The sequence below is a fragment of the Conger conger genome, chromosome 2, assembly GCF_963514075.1.
Source record: "Conger conger chromosome 2, fConCon1.1, whole genome shotgun sequence".
NCBI classification, from domain to species: Eukaryota; Metazoa; Chordata; class Actinopteri; order Anguilliformes; family Congridae; genus Conger; species Conger conger.
The window spans coordinates 19513850-19528904 of NC_083761.1; the positions used below are offsets into that span (position 1 = coordinate 19513850).

At 40.8% G+C, this 15055-nt stretch overlaps 1 pseudogene; it reads right to left on the reverse strand.

Moving 5' to 3' along the window:
* Positions 1-4166: 4166 nt before the first annotated feature.
* Positions 4167-15055, reverse strand: part of LOC133120972 (ras-related protein Rab-3D-like) — a 31810-nt pseudogene continuing 20921 nt past the window's right edge.

Genomic DNA, 15055 nt, shown 5'->3' on the forward strand with positions numbered 1-15055 from the left:
CTGGTAGCTTGTCTAAGCTGGTAGCTGGTCAACCATGTCAAGCTGGGAGCTGGTATGAACAGGTCAACCAGCTAAACTATCTTGAGCTGGGAACTGGCCTGAACTAGCCTTTTAACTAGGGTCTCAACACTTAGTACTCAAATTATAGAACAAATTTCTTTCTAATTATTTGTACTTAAATGGTATGACAACATTAATGGGAGCATAAAGCCACTGTACAGTCCATGGGGATAGCCGCAGTGTGCTATGGGAGTGGGGCACTTAGCATGTCCCAGTGCACTTGCTGGGGGGGAGGGGGGGGGGGATTAGTGGTAGGGGACTCATAACCTATGGGTTTATATGAAGCCACCATGAGAAACCTCCCTACCCAACCCCCGTCGGACCCTGTGAAATAAGATCACCCCACAAGCTTTTTCCACAGCTGGTAGAGCTATGATGGCAGCTGGGATGCTTGTACGACACGGCAGAGCGCACTTTGAGTAATGGAAGACGTGATTTAGTGGAGCAGAAAACACAATTCAGTCACAGATAGCACTGTTCAGAAGGATTTCTGAATGAGAAACGGTACAGTAAGTCAAAGAGAGCCCTGTGATCAAATGCCTTAATCTGGCCAGTCAAAGATTTACATGCAACTTTTGATTTTTTACACACATTGTTTTTGAAGCACACTGTACTGCACATGTGTACCTTTTGGGACTATTTCTAAAATATGTGACCTTGCCAATTTTTTGTTTCCAAAGGCCTTGTTCATTTGATTTCACAATGGAGCAGCACATGGCACACAACATACATAGTCCACCAGTTTTTTATTTTTTATTGACAAAATACTGTCAAGTGCCTTGACATCATGTTGAATTTTAAGACAAATTTGTCCCAGTATATATGCTTCAATTAATTATCTGTCATCGTTGTTTTCTCCACTGTCATCCAAAGAAATACTGGTTCAAACTGACTTGATTGTAACAGTGCTTGATGTTCAGACAGTAATAATGTCAATTCAAACTCAGACATGTGGATCATGTTTTCAGTCATTGGAACTGGCACTCAATCCTGCCGATTGCTATCAGTTCCCAGGGCTAATTAAGTGGTGACTCATTGCAACTTGTGCATTTTGATGTCATCACTCTTTTGTGGGGATAGATTATCATGTTGTAGGGTTTATATCTAATAAAATATATGACATAATTTTTTGGCATACTGTGGCAATGGTGTTGGTACCTGCCAGTAAGAACAGGTCTGGCCATGATAAAATATTTTTCTGTTCATTGCAGATCATATTCATGGTTTAATTCTAATTTGAGTTATTTATATGGTTTCCAATGAAATATATATTTTAATGTTCATACATTCTTACTTCTAATTCTGGATTTTGAGTTTTACTGTATTATAATTGCCCTGTAGATTGGAAGTAGACAGTTATAATGTCACTTGAGAGTAATAATATTTACTGTTTACTGATCTGCTACTACTATTATTAGCACTACTACTACTACAAATAAAATAAAAAAGAATACTAATATATTATTATTATTATTTTTACATATTTGTGTTCAATAATAAGCATCCTCTTTACTGAATAATGCCAACAGCTTACAAACAGAGCCTATTCATCTTTTTTTTTTTTGGTCTGACTACAGCTGCAATCCACTGCCCCAATTCCCTGTCTGTCTCAGATATCAAACACCGGAAGATTGTATTTATTTTATTTATGTGGACATGAAGAAGGCTAGGGGATGTACTCAGTTGCCCTTGATATGATAATGCTGTGTTTTTATTTTCACTGGGAGCTGTCCAGACAACAGGAAATGTGCAGTATGTATTAAAGCGGAACTATTTCGGTTTTCATTTCAAAATAAAAAAAATCTGCTTCAGGAAGGAAGTGCTAATCTCGTTAATCATGTCTGCCAGCGGATGTTTCAAATTGTTTTCTTTGTGGTGACTGTATTTCACCAACAAATGTGTGAGAGGATAGGAATTTCAAAGGGTGGTCATCATTGTGCGTGGACATAACATGGCATGACAACATTCGGTGACTTATACAACATTTCACCTCACTGCAATCATTATTATTTCATAATGGCCTTATGAACCTATTAACTCAACAGCTTAATTGGATATGGCTTTTTAAAAAGCCCCTAAGCTTTATAGTAAGCCAATGCTGTGCATTTTAACAGTTGATATACCACATTTTTATTTGATTAATTCATATATTTTATTTAGCCTTGTAGGCTGAGCATCAATTCTGCTGTGATGATCTGGGTGCAGAATGCAAGGGATTCATTGAGACAGAGTGCTGATTAGGTGGGCCACATATAGAAACAATCTTTGAGGGAATTTGACCAGCACATCAGTCAAGCTCTCACATCCACTAAATAACCAAGCCCAGACATACTTAGCATTACCAGTTTGATTTGGGAAGGATTCAGTGGGATATGCGTGCTGGCACTCATTATGGAAATTGGCAAGCCTTTAAGACAAAATGTACTGGAAAACAGTACATAGCATATCTCACACTGCCAGCTACCCTCAAGAACATTCACTTTATATTATCTTGCAATGCGAAGCAGTTGTCCACTTAGCCCATTGTCAGGGTGTCATGCAAAGACTATTTCACTAGAACCTCATGCGGGTACATCTGCAGTGAAGCATTAACCAACATGTATGATGTTTGGCTGGGGTTTGGAGCAGCTGGGGCTACATAAGATTGGGGGTTAGCAGAGTTTGTAAGTGGCTCTGTGTGGAGTGCAGCCGTAGAATAGGGGACAGAGGAGAGAGAGAGGGAGTGACATGGGAAAGAATGAAGACCAGAGGGCTGGAGATCACTCACTGGGAAAAAAAAAGTTGTTTGAAAGATGTTCGCGTACAACAAGCAGCGGGCTTGCGGAGGACATGCAGAAAGACATCTCTCTTTCCCCGTTAGCAACACAGAATCCAATATGTCAGAGCAGGAAGTTCAAAGGCGGCCCAGCCCTGACAAAGACCAGAGGAGATGGACTGGCTGCTCAGATGGCCTGGCGCATCAGGGAACAGCAATTTGTGCTCCGAGAGGGAGTGGGGGGGGGGGTGAGGGGATTCTGGGTAATGCTGGGAGAACACGGTGGCTGAGGAAGCAGAGTGATGATTTTGTGCAGGTTGTAATCCCCTGGATACTGGTGAAAAAGGAGTGATATTAAAAAGGAAATGGAGAAAATGGTAGGTGAAGAGGAAGATTGGCTTCATAATCCCCTTCATTCCCCACACAGCTGAATCCCCAGGTCTTCACTGCTACCCGATTAACTAAATATGAAATAAAATGGAGGAACGTGGCTAGACTGGGAAACAGCTTTGTGGGGATAGCAGGGGAGGATAGCCCAAAGGGGAGGACCAAAGCTAGGAAATCATGTGGTTGATTGCTGATGTCTTCGGGGAAAATAAACCCCCAAAGGGAGGGTCGAAGAGGAGAAACTCACGTGTGGGAGTCTAGCATTCATGTTCGGCAGTGTCGCAACATGCCAAATTAATTACCCACCCCCTCAGGTCGGGTTTGGGATACTGTATATCCGAGTAAATTAATGGCATCTTCACTCTCAGTGTTCCAATGAAAAACTCAGTGTGCATCTGTTCAAAATGCATACTTGTCCAGACAGTAAGCACACATTACATTACATTACATGAATGGCATTTGGCAGACGCTCTTATCCAGAGCGATGTAGAGTTGATTAGACCAAGCAGGAGACAATCCTCCCCTGGAGCAATGCAGGGTCAAGGGCCCCGCTCAAGGGCCCAACGGCCCAACGGCTGAGCGGATCTTATTGTGGCCACACTGGGGATCGAACCACCGACCTTCTGGGTCCCAGTCATGTACCTTAACCACTACGCTACAGGCAGTGGGAAGCAGGCAGAGACGGCCAACAGGGTGAATGTAAATTCAGTAACAGTTGCTGAAGAACGGTCTCGGGGGTTTGGAGGAGTACACAGAGAAGGTGCCAGTTGTTCCGTGTGACTTTGAGCAATAAGATGTGACTTGGGGGGGCGGAGTCACAGCATATTTTAGCAAAGCTGTGCGTTAACGCGGGATTACGAGGCTGTGTTGGGAGGAACTGTGGGGTGCTGGGACACAGGCTCCATTGAGATGGGGTAGAGCGGGCGGAGGTCATCGGGCGGGGCAGTCCCAGAGTGCACAGCGGCTAGCAGGCGCAGCCGCCCTGGTTGTGGGGGGGGCGCGTCCTGCAGGGCGGCGCTCTTGCCGGAAGGGCTCAGCTCTCCGTCCACACTCTCGCTCATGTTCTCGCAGATGACGTCCACCAGACGCTCAAACACCTGCTTCACGTTCACGTTGTCCTTGGCGCTGGCCTCGAAGAAGTGATACCCCAGCTCATCTGCCAGTCGCTGGCTGTCTTCTGTGGGGACCAGCCTCTCTTCCTCCAGGTCACACTTGTTCCCCACCAGGATGACCTGGGCGTTGTCCCATGAATACGTCTTTATCTGAGTGGCCCAGTCCCGCATGGCGTTGAAGGAGTCCTGCCTGGTGATGTCATACATGAGGATGAAGCCCATGGCTCCTCTGTAGTACGCAGTCGTGATCGTCCTGTATCTCTCCTGTCCTGCTGTGTCCCAGATCTGCAGCTTGACCCTCTTGTCGTTTCGAAAGACGGTTCTTGACCTTGAAGTCGATTCCCACGGTGCTGACGAAGGCGGAGGTGAAGGAGTAGTCGGCGTAGCGACACACATACTATGCATGCTATTGCTCCTGGTATGTCGGCATCCCGTATTCCGAGGGAGGAAACATACCATTGATAGCTCATTCTGAAGTACTTGGCATATGCTATTTTAACACGGGGAGTAATGTTGTTCTTATGAGTAATTGTTAGGAGCATTGTAAAAGAGATTCAACCTGTGCCAATGTATTGTAGATTAAGGGTTCCAGGGGTGCATCAGTACATGCATATGACAAGCTGCCAGAAGAAAAACCTGCACATCTTCTCACAACCGATTTGCTCACCCTAAAAATAATTCTAGATTATCTTGCCCACTTAATTAATAAATAAGTAAATGAATGAATAAATAGATAAATACAAATTGAGATCAATAATTACAGACTACAGAATCTAGGCCAGGGATCACCAAATCATGGTCCTCGAAGGTCTGAGATATTTACATTTTCCATCTTCTGTTTACTTGGGAGTCAAATTTGGATTCCATAAGTGATCATTACTGGTCTAGGCTATACTAATTGTCGGTTATGTCTCAAGGACTCCAGCAACAGACCAGAGCTGGCATTGGTTAGGGCGGATGTAAATCAGCCAATGTTCCTTGTGTTACCAATAGGAAAGTTCCTCTTAGCTGCTCACCAGGTGCCTACAGGTTAACAGCTGCAAATAGTGAGAAAAGCACCTCTTCTGATTGGCTGTTGCTCCATTGCTTAAAACCATATATGCTGTAGGGTATAAAACAATTACTGGATCAACATTGTTTTATCAGCGCATGTACTCCTCACACTGTTGCAGGTGCATCAGTGATGTAATAGCACAGTAAATATATTCATTATACACAACCAGAGGCAACAGCAATACTGATAGAGAAACAATGTATGGAAGGAGGACTAAAGAGACCCTTGTTTAAAAGGGGGTAATCATAGCTCATGTATGTGCTCTGTCATGTTCTAGCTATAACGAGTCAGAGCACTCATTCGTCTGATCATCACATTTCTTACACAGGGGACCAAGCCTGCCAGATTAATGACTATAATTAAAATCACTATATAATCTTCTGAGCTAATTGCCATAATAAGGTGAGTTGAACAGCTTATATATGACATGCTATTTGTTTTCACTTGAAGCAATTCAAGTAGGGACAGAACAAGCATTCCCTTTCGTTTTTTATGTTTTCCCTACCCTGTTGCACAAAAATTGTCTCATGGACCTCAATGTATTTTCCCATGAATATGCTTGAGTACATTTGAATACACATAGCTGTAAGCAAGGTGTCTGATTGGATTTCAGATTGGAGTGGCCTTTTTTGCATCTGTAGGACCACTTCCAAAATGTGTGGGAAAAGTTTGAGAAACAGACTCCAAGAAAGTCCTATTAGTGACCATAAAAGCTGAATATAAATGTGTTAGACAAAGTAAACTGCAAGTTCTAAAGCTGTATGAATGAATGAATGAATGAATGAATGTGCCACATCACACCAACCATTTAAAGCAGTCAAAATATGAGGGACTGTAAATAATAACCACTTAAATGCCTAATAAATTCATAAGAATGGTGAGATAAAAGAGATGAAATTGGAAATTGCAAAAGTAATATCACACAAGGTCCAATATATATATATTGGACCTTGTGTGATATTACTTTTGCAATTAGGATTAACGCCTTACTGTAATATTGAACAACACTTTAAGCCCTTGCCCTCAGTAAAACTTTTCATAAATATATTTTGGCCCAAATCTTTTGCTGTCTGAAAATGTCCATAGAAGGTCTGCATATATATATTTTTAATATTGACATTCAACATTTGTCTTTGTCACCAGCTCAGCCAAAACAAGTAACTCTAACACACTGTAAAACATTTTTGGACAATCTCACACAAAATCCTGAATTTTGAAAAAGGTAAAGAAAGCCAAGGAAAACGCCTTACTTAAAAGGTTATATACACATAAACTGCATCAATAAATGTAACTACTTAGCAAACCATGTGAATCATTCCATGTTTCTTTCCACATTGATTTCAGTTATTTATTTAAGCTTCTGTAGTGACCTCCTGTTATTATAGGTCTAACTTAAATTTCCAGGGAGATATATTTTATTACCATGACAGAAAAGGCCCATGAAGGTCCTATTATAAAGCCCCCATATTTTCCTTTCTGTCAGTGGTCAAACCAGAAAACAAAATGTAAACAACAGGGACGTCGCATTGAGTTGCATGACAAATTCACATCTTGATTAGCCTGGGATAAGGGTGCCTGTTAATCAAATAAAAATATATAGTACATTGATAATGGGATATTGTTTGTGAAACAAAAATACTCAGAAATCATAAATTATAGAAAACTGTGTCTATAAATCTGCACCACCATTTTGAAATTATATTTAAGCTTTAAGTAAATAGGACATGAAAATGGCTCCAGAATGTTAGCGGGTGAGAGACACTGTTAAAGACATTTACATGAACTCAACTCTATCCCTGTCCTGATCTGAAAAAGGAGGGAGATTAATGGTTCCCATATGAACTGAAACACAACCTAAGCATCACAAAGCATTTGAAGCAGGGTTAAGATCACCTTGTTCCACAAAGAGACAGTGCAGCCGATACAATAACACACTCAGTGGCAGAAGCGCACATCAGTATGGCTTTTCTGCTGCAGGTGTGTTCCTTGACTCTGAGCCCAGATAGGAGTCAACAGAGCAGCCAAAATCAGAAATGAGACACAGACCAACAGGACAAGATCACGGGCACATGAATATCACAACTGTTTGAAGTTTTCTTTCTTTACAGTACAAATAATTTAAATTTGGGACAAAAGGCCAAATATCTACTCCAGCTGTAATGTAATGGAATCACTGACCTCCCTTTCTTGCACTGTATTTTTCCTTTTATTTTCTTCCCTGTACTGTATTTTTCCATTTAGGCAACCTTCCATCTTCCCATTTATTCTTTTCTTTCACATTCCTTAGGTAGGGGCTTCGACTACCTATGAGAGCAGACAGACAAACCTTGCAAGGCTCAAGCTAATTATACCTAGTCTGGCTTACAGCCCTATCTTCTCAACATACCAGAATTACACAAGTGTAATACTGCTTTTTTTGTGGGCAGCCTGTAGCGTAGTGGCTAAGGGACATAACTGGTGCCCGGGTGGTTGGTAGTTGAGTGTAGCCACGATAGGGTCCTCACAATAGGGTGCCCCTTGAGCAAGGCCCTTAACCCCACATTACTCCCCCGCTGCTCTGTGGTTGCCCACTGCTCCTAAATATCTAGGACGGGTCAAATGCAGAGGACAAATTACTCCACAGGGTACAATAAAGTATATCTCCTTCTACTTACAGAACTTGCACAGACATGACATAACAGTTTGTTGGAGACTTTACAAAAATTGCATTGTATTGGAAACTTCTCTTTACAATAAGGCTCAATAGCAATGCTATCTGTCCTCTGCTCTGATTAATCTTTTCTTCAGTTTTTATCCCATTTTTCCATGTTCAACAGGCATAGAAAATTCACACTTGAATGAAGGCTTGAATGCAACAGCCCTGCTGAAATCCTCCCTACCTGAATGATTGCACAGCATTTCACCCCTTTGGGGCAGTCAACCAAAACTGCTGATGGTACAGTCTGGATTCAGTCCCGGACAATGGGTGCGTCACTGCAGCAAGGACAAGTGGTTGAGCAGGGCAAATCTTTGGACAGCCCACAGCTATAATTTTTTTAAGCCTTGTTTTTTATTTGATGCCTGCCTCCACAATATCATGCAAGAATATATGAATATATGAAATTGACTAAGTATATATACTCACACTTTTTAAATAAGAATATTAAAAAGTTCCACACTAAAAACAAAGCATAACATGTACTGAGATTAGATATTGGGCTGAAATCATGCAAGGATGTTACGGCAATTTTAAAAAGCAAATTACTACATCTCCAGTTTCAAATTTTTTGGAAATATATTTCTGGAACATAAATTTATGAAAGCCTGGAATGAAAAAGGATCTGCCATTTTGAAACACAGAACACACTCGTCCAAAAACAAGAATGACTGTGGTCATTGTTCCCAGTGTATGGATTAGAGAAAGGTCATATTTCTCTCCCCAAACTGCATGGGGTCAGACAGACTGTATATTTGCCTTTCTGTCAAAGAAGAGCCCATGGATGTTGTTAATCAATGCAGGAACATTTTCATAGGCAGTTTGAAATGTATCACCACTGAGTGCATGAGGTTTGAACTGCAATTCACATATAAATAGATCATTAAAATACGTATACATTTAGAATATACCTGATTGTGTATATGAAGCATAGCAGAATGTACATGGGAGAGAACAATGCTATGAAATTAAATCTATATAATTGTATCAATGTTTATCATGTCATATCATTGGCATTCCCACTGAGGGTGCAATATATCTGAGGGGATTTGGTGGGAAAAGTTAATTCTTTGAGGAGGTGGTTGCCTCCAGTTGTATGCAGGCACTGAATCAAACAAAACAGTTTTACGGTGATCTGATCTGACACATCTGATAGCAATGAGTCACAGGGTAAGAACTCTTTGAGTGTTTGACTTCACCTGAATATCATTAATATAAATATTAACCACAGGTGTAAAAATGTAAAAGACTATTACAGAATAATTGTGCTTATAATTAAATTTCACAAATTTGCCATATTCATGTGGTTCTGTGTTTTGGGACGATGCTTTAGCTTTGGTACAAAGGTCTCTTGTCTCCCTCATGGCAAATGTGTGACATCCTGCTGGTATGAATCATGTTAGTGAAATTAGCCACCGTGCAGCAAAGAAAACACAGTTAAAAGGCAATTAGGGCTACCGTGAATCAAGCGCTGTCCTCCATAAAACCAGATGCCTCACTATCTCGGTATTTCAGACGAGTTTGGTAGTTTAGACGCCTAGTCTCCTGTATTAAGATGCCCTGAGGCTGTTCTGTTCAATAAGACAACTGACCTTGTCTTGGTCCCTGTTTCACAAAGACACTCCTTGTCTAGAGTAATAGACACAATGAGCTAAAAGAAACAAGTTTTTGCAAGGAAGATTTCCAATAATGCCTGTGTTGCTCGTAGGTGTGAAGGATAATAAATCAGTGATTATGGCAGGATTAGTGGGAACTGGCCATGTTTATCAGGATAACAATTCAAAGCCCCATGGCCCCCCTCCAACCCCCCCAAGTACTGAAGTACCACCACTTTTCCCAAACCAGCTGAGAAAACATCACCAAAGGAGGAAATCAAACTGCAGGTCAAAGGTAAAACTGCAGAGATTGGGGACAAAATAAGGGGACTTAAAAAAATCAAGGCCATCCACATGAGTGGAGTGGTGTAAAAAGCTGAATGTTGATGAACCCAGTAAACACATTTCAGTTGATCACAATATTAATTAATAACGCTGTTACGAGAGTAATACAACAGAAATTGAAATATTGTATGGATAACGGATTTATGGGACAGTATGAAACGAAGCAGCGTGTACTACAGTATGGGGTGAATTTTGACTGACTCAAGGCCTGTGTCATGGTACACGTGTTATGTCTTTGCTCCATTGATTTGTTGCTGTCAGGTACATGAAAGCACATATGAATGAAAGTAAGGTTTAGGAATGCCTTTTTTATTTACGAAAAAGAATTACGGTGTCAGACAGCACTAAGTGATCGCCGAGGCTGTATATTCTCACTGGCAGTCTTTCCTACTGGAGGCAAATGGAACAAAGCTATTTTTGAAGAGAATATTATGTGTGATATTTATACATGTACATTATTTATTTCTATGAATTTCTTGACTGTGTGGGAGTTTGGGGATTTTTCCAGATCTCAGTATGGGTTAGGATTTATCTGATTAAGGCTGATATATTCCACATGGAGACATGAAAACTTTCTCCCAACCCCCCCACTCTTTGCTGGTTTTTAAAAAACTGTGTTTAACATAATGGATGGCCAACTTCTTTCTTCCATTTTTAAAAGCCAATTACCACACAAACATGGACTGCATACATTTAGGAATTTGAAAACGACTGCTCTAAAGAGCTTTTCTTCTTTGTGTGTCTGATGAATCAGCTGTCCTTTTAGTAGACTTGCAATACATAAATATATGTTATCTAACAGTCCGTTTCATATAATATGAGTAAAAGAAAATTTTATCTGACAATTGCTTACATTACATTGCATTGCATTCACTTAGCAGATGCTCTTATCCAGATTGATGAACAGTACTAAAAATGTCACTTCTAAATAAAAGTATTTAGTAAAAGAACTTCATCAAGCAATACAGTACATTCTTAAGATTTCCAAATGGTCTTGGATCTCCTTGTTTTTGTAAAGAAAAATGTTTTGAACAAAGGTTACATTTTTTATCCTTCATTCTTTATTAAAATGCTTTCTTTATTCTCAATTTGCAACTCCCATGAAGAACTGAAACATCCACAGAATCTAAGTCCTCAGAAGCTTGTGTAGCCAGAATACATTTCTTTTGACTCCACCAGCTAACTGAATTGTGTAGCCATTGTGTCCGCCAGAACACTTTGTCCACATACAGTGCAGGTACCCAGACCTGAGTTTTCATTGTCGGATAACCTGCCAAATGAAACAGTCCTTCCATGGCTATGTTTTAACCATTTTTTACAGTCTGAATATGTTGTTATATGTTAAAAAGTGAGCAAGTTCACTGAGAATCGGTGCTTTAGCTGTGTGTGCCACCTCAACCTTCCATCTCCTTTGAATACTTTGTTTGTTGTTGTGGTTTTATATGTCAACATTATTTTGCAGCAGATTGAAAACACATGGTAACATTGCAAGCACTTTCGGCTTGCAAAAAGTGCAAAATATTTCCGCTTCGGGGCGGTTATAAATGTTATGATCGGCTCGTGCAACCTATGATTTATAGATAAAGGCCATAAAATGAAAGTGCAGGTTAGTAGACCGAAAGACACAGTGAATGATCCGGAACAGCTGCCAGTATATCATGCCATCTGCCTGGGTGTGTTTGGAAACAACTTTACTCTCCACATCAAACAAATTCTGTAAAACTGAATCTACAGTTATACTTTAAACTTGAACATTTAGCCTCTGTGCCAAAGGCGATGGAATTTTATTCATCTTATTGGCAATACTGTCAGCATCTTGAATATATTCCATACATAATGAAACACAGACTGAATATTTTATGCCTGGCCCACATGTTGTTGTCAAGTGATAAGTTTCATTACTAGTACTACATTATTTCATAACTACAGAACAAGGTGTACTATTATTGACTGTTACGTATTTTATATATTTCTATCATTATTATTGTGGTTCATCATGTAGTATTCACATTATTCTCTAAAGTATTCAATTTACAGATTAAAAAAGGATAAAATAATAATAAAATACCAGTAACATTTAATTTCCCTAAGCCCTCCATGCTTTATCTGCACCCTTCTGACAGTGATAGTGAATGACATATCATATTTCATGCCATCAATCAGCATCTATGTTCCAGCTTAGACAGTTTGGCCCTGGAGGGGCATGTCATAACAGGTAATGTTTTAACATTTTCTTTTGCAACACATTTCAACTTGAGTCCTGTCTTAGTTGAATCAGGTTGCTCTTTTTTTGCCAAGACCCCACACATATACACATGTAACAATATGCATGTTCTTCTAATCATCCAGAAATTGAACTTGTAAGATGAAGTGGTTTAATTGGGACTCAAATTCACTATGGACCTATGTGTGCAGTCTGCATAGCATGGTATTGTACAATGTCAGTAGCACAATGTCATAATGCATTACAAGAAGTAAGATGAACTGCAGTGGGAAAGGTCTGCTTGTCTGGTCTTCCACTTTCAGGGATTGTGTTCATTGATGCATGTGGGGGACTGTGTGCTTTGAAACAGCTTCTGTCAGCCACTGCATTATATTATGAAAGCCTTTTGATAAAATTACACTCACTGGGTTAATGGTCAACACTCGGTATGGCACCTGCAGGAACCAAGGACCCAACTGGTAACTGGGAAGTAGACCTGGTTTCATAACAGGGGCATTGTATTGTGTTGTAGCCTATTGGAAGGGTCCTATTTCAATAGATGCCTCTTCATGGAAAATGGCAGGTGTTGAGTGATCCTGGCAATGTAATGAAATAGAGAAGAAAGAAGGCACACTGTTTTGGCTTCTTTTCTGATATGGGAGCTGAATGGAGCAGTGGTGTAGTGAAGGAAGAACTATACTAAAAGCCAGAAGGTATCAGCTATGGTTCTCAGGTGGGAGACCATCTAATATATTCCTCAGGTTTGTAAGTATGCCAATGTTAAATGGATAAGTAGAGGATGTAGCCCAGACCAAAATACTGTGCATCCAAGATACACAGCTGGTAATATTCTAATATTTAAAGAAATAAAGAAAGAATAACAAAATTGTGAGCAGCCTAGCAACCTTAAGTGCCTTATAGTAGGCATCTGTTTCATAGCAGAATGTGTTCTCTTTCAAAAACAAGATATGTTCTGTGGTAAAAGATTTATATTGAAGCTATACATTAGCCAATGAAAATATAATTTTGCATCAATGTTGTCCCAACATAGGTGAAAATAGCACTGTCACATTTAATTTTCCACAAAAGTGTCCTTTTCCACTGAAATCGAGGTTGTTGTCTTGGGCTTCACTACATTGAGTGCAGTTCTCAATGTCAAACCTGTTTCTGCCATTACAGTCTGAAATGCGTACATTTCAGAGCAAGCTGAATTTCAGAGTGCTGTCCCACTCCCGATGTGTCAGTGCAGGAAAAAAAAAAAAAAAATCCAACATCTAACATTGGCTTTTCTGTCCACTAAACCGCTGATTGATTTACCAGACATAAAATAGTGTACATACATAAATACAAAATATTTCAAATCAGTTTTCTTCCTTTTTTCTCTCATTTCTGTGAGTCTTGGCTGGGCCGTGGGGTGCACTTGGACTGTACCCACATGGGTGTTCAACTGGAGGGGCATGTTTTCTCTTTTGGGTGACACATTTCTGTCACACGGATTGGCTGCTGCCAGAAACCTGGCATGGCGCACTGCAGCCATTCCCGATGTAGCAAGTGCGGTAAGTCATTTATTTAGAAATGGCTGGTCTTTGCCTGCCTTCATTATTAGCTTATAGACCGTAATGTTTGTAGCTGCAGCAGCAACTTAACTGGCTAACTGGTTTATAAAAGCAAGATGCCGGCTACTGTGCACTGCCAAGATTTTGGCCGTAGCATGATTGTTGGCGCTAGATGGGCTGACAGACTGCTGATCCCCTTGGATTTGTTTTCATGCACAACAGTCTCTAGAGTTTATTGAGAATGGTGTGAAAAACAAAAAAACATTCAGAGAGCAGCAGTTTTGCAGATGGAAACGCCATGTTGATGAGAGAGGCTATGGTAACTCAACCACTGAATTGTAGTGAGCAGAAAAACATCTCAGAATGCAGAACATGTCAAACCTAGAGGCAGATGGGCTACAACAGCACCACGTTGGGTTCCACTTCTTTTTGCCAAGAACAGAAAGCTGAGGCTGCAGTGGTCACAGGCTCATCAAAACTGGACAGTTGAAGACTGGAAAGACGTGGCCTGGTTTGATGAATCTTGATTTCTTCTGAGACATATAGATGGTAGGTGTCACGGACTAGCGCTGCGACGAGACTTACATTATTACAGACACGCAACACAACACTTTTTTTTTGCCGGCATCGGTAAGGGTAATGAAATAAACAACCAACAGCGAGCACATTTATTTTTATTGGGGTTTTACCATTTAAAACGTGACAGGAAATATTACGAAATAAAGTTTACCTGGGTCCGTTCGAGCCTCACAGCAAGGAGGTCCTGGGTTCGAATCCCCGTCGGCCGGGGCCTCTCTGTGTGGAGTTTGCATGTTCTCCCTGTGTCTGCGTGGGTTTCCTCCGGGTACTCCGGTTTCCTCCCACAGTCCAAAGACATGCAGGTTAGGCTGATTGGAGAGTCTAAATTGCCCATAGGTATGAGTGTGTGAGTGAATGGTGTGTGTGCCCTGTGATGGACTGGCGACCTGTCCAGGGTGTATTCCTGCCTTTCGCCCAGTGTATGCTGGGATAGGCTCCAGCCCCCCTGCGACCCTGATTAGGATAAGCGGGTTCAGATAATGGATGGATGGATGGGTCTGTTCGATCCTGGGTGCCACTACCAAACAGGAAGGGAGGGAACCAGGTGGTATTTCTGGAGGGGGGTTTGCAGAAGCTACCACCTGTTTGATTGGTATAAGGGGGGAATTTGGACAGTATAATTATGATTGTTTTTAATTTCCATTTAGTACCCCCTTTGTTATTCTTGTGTGTTTAGTTGTTTATTATAATTGTCATTGCCATGTTTGTTGTGCT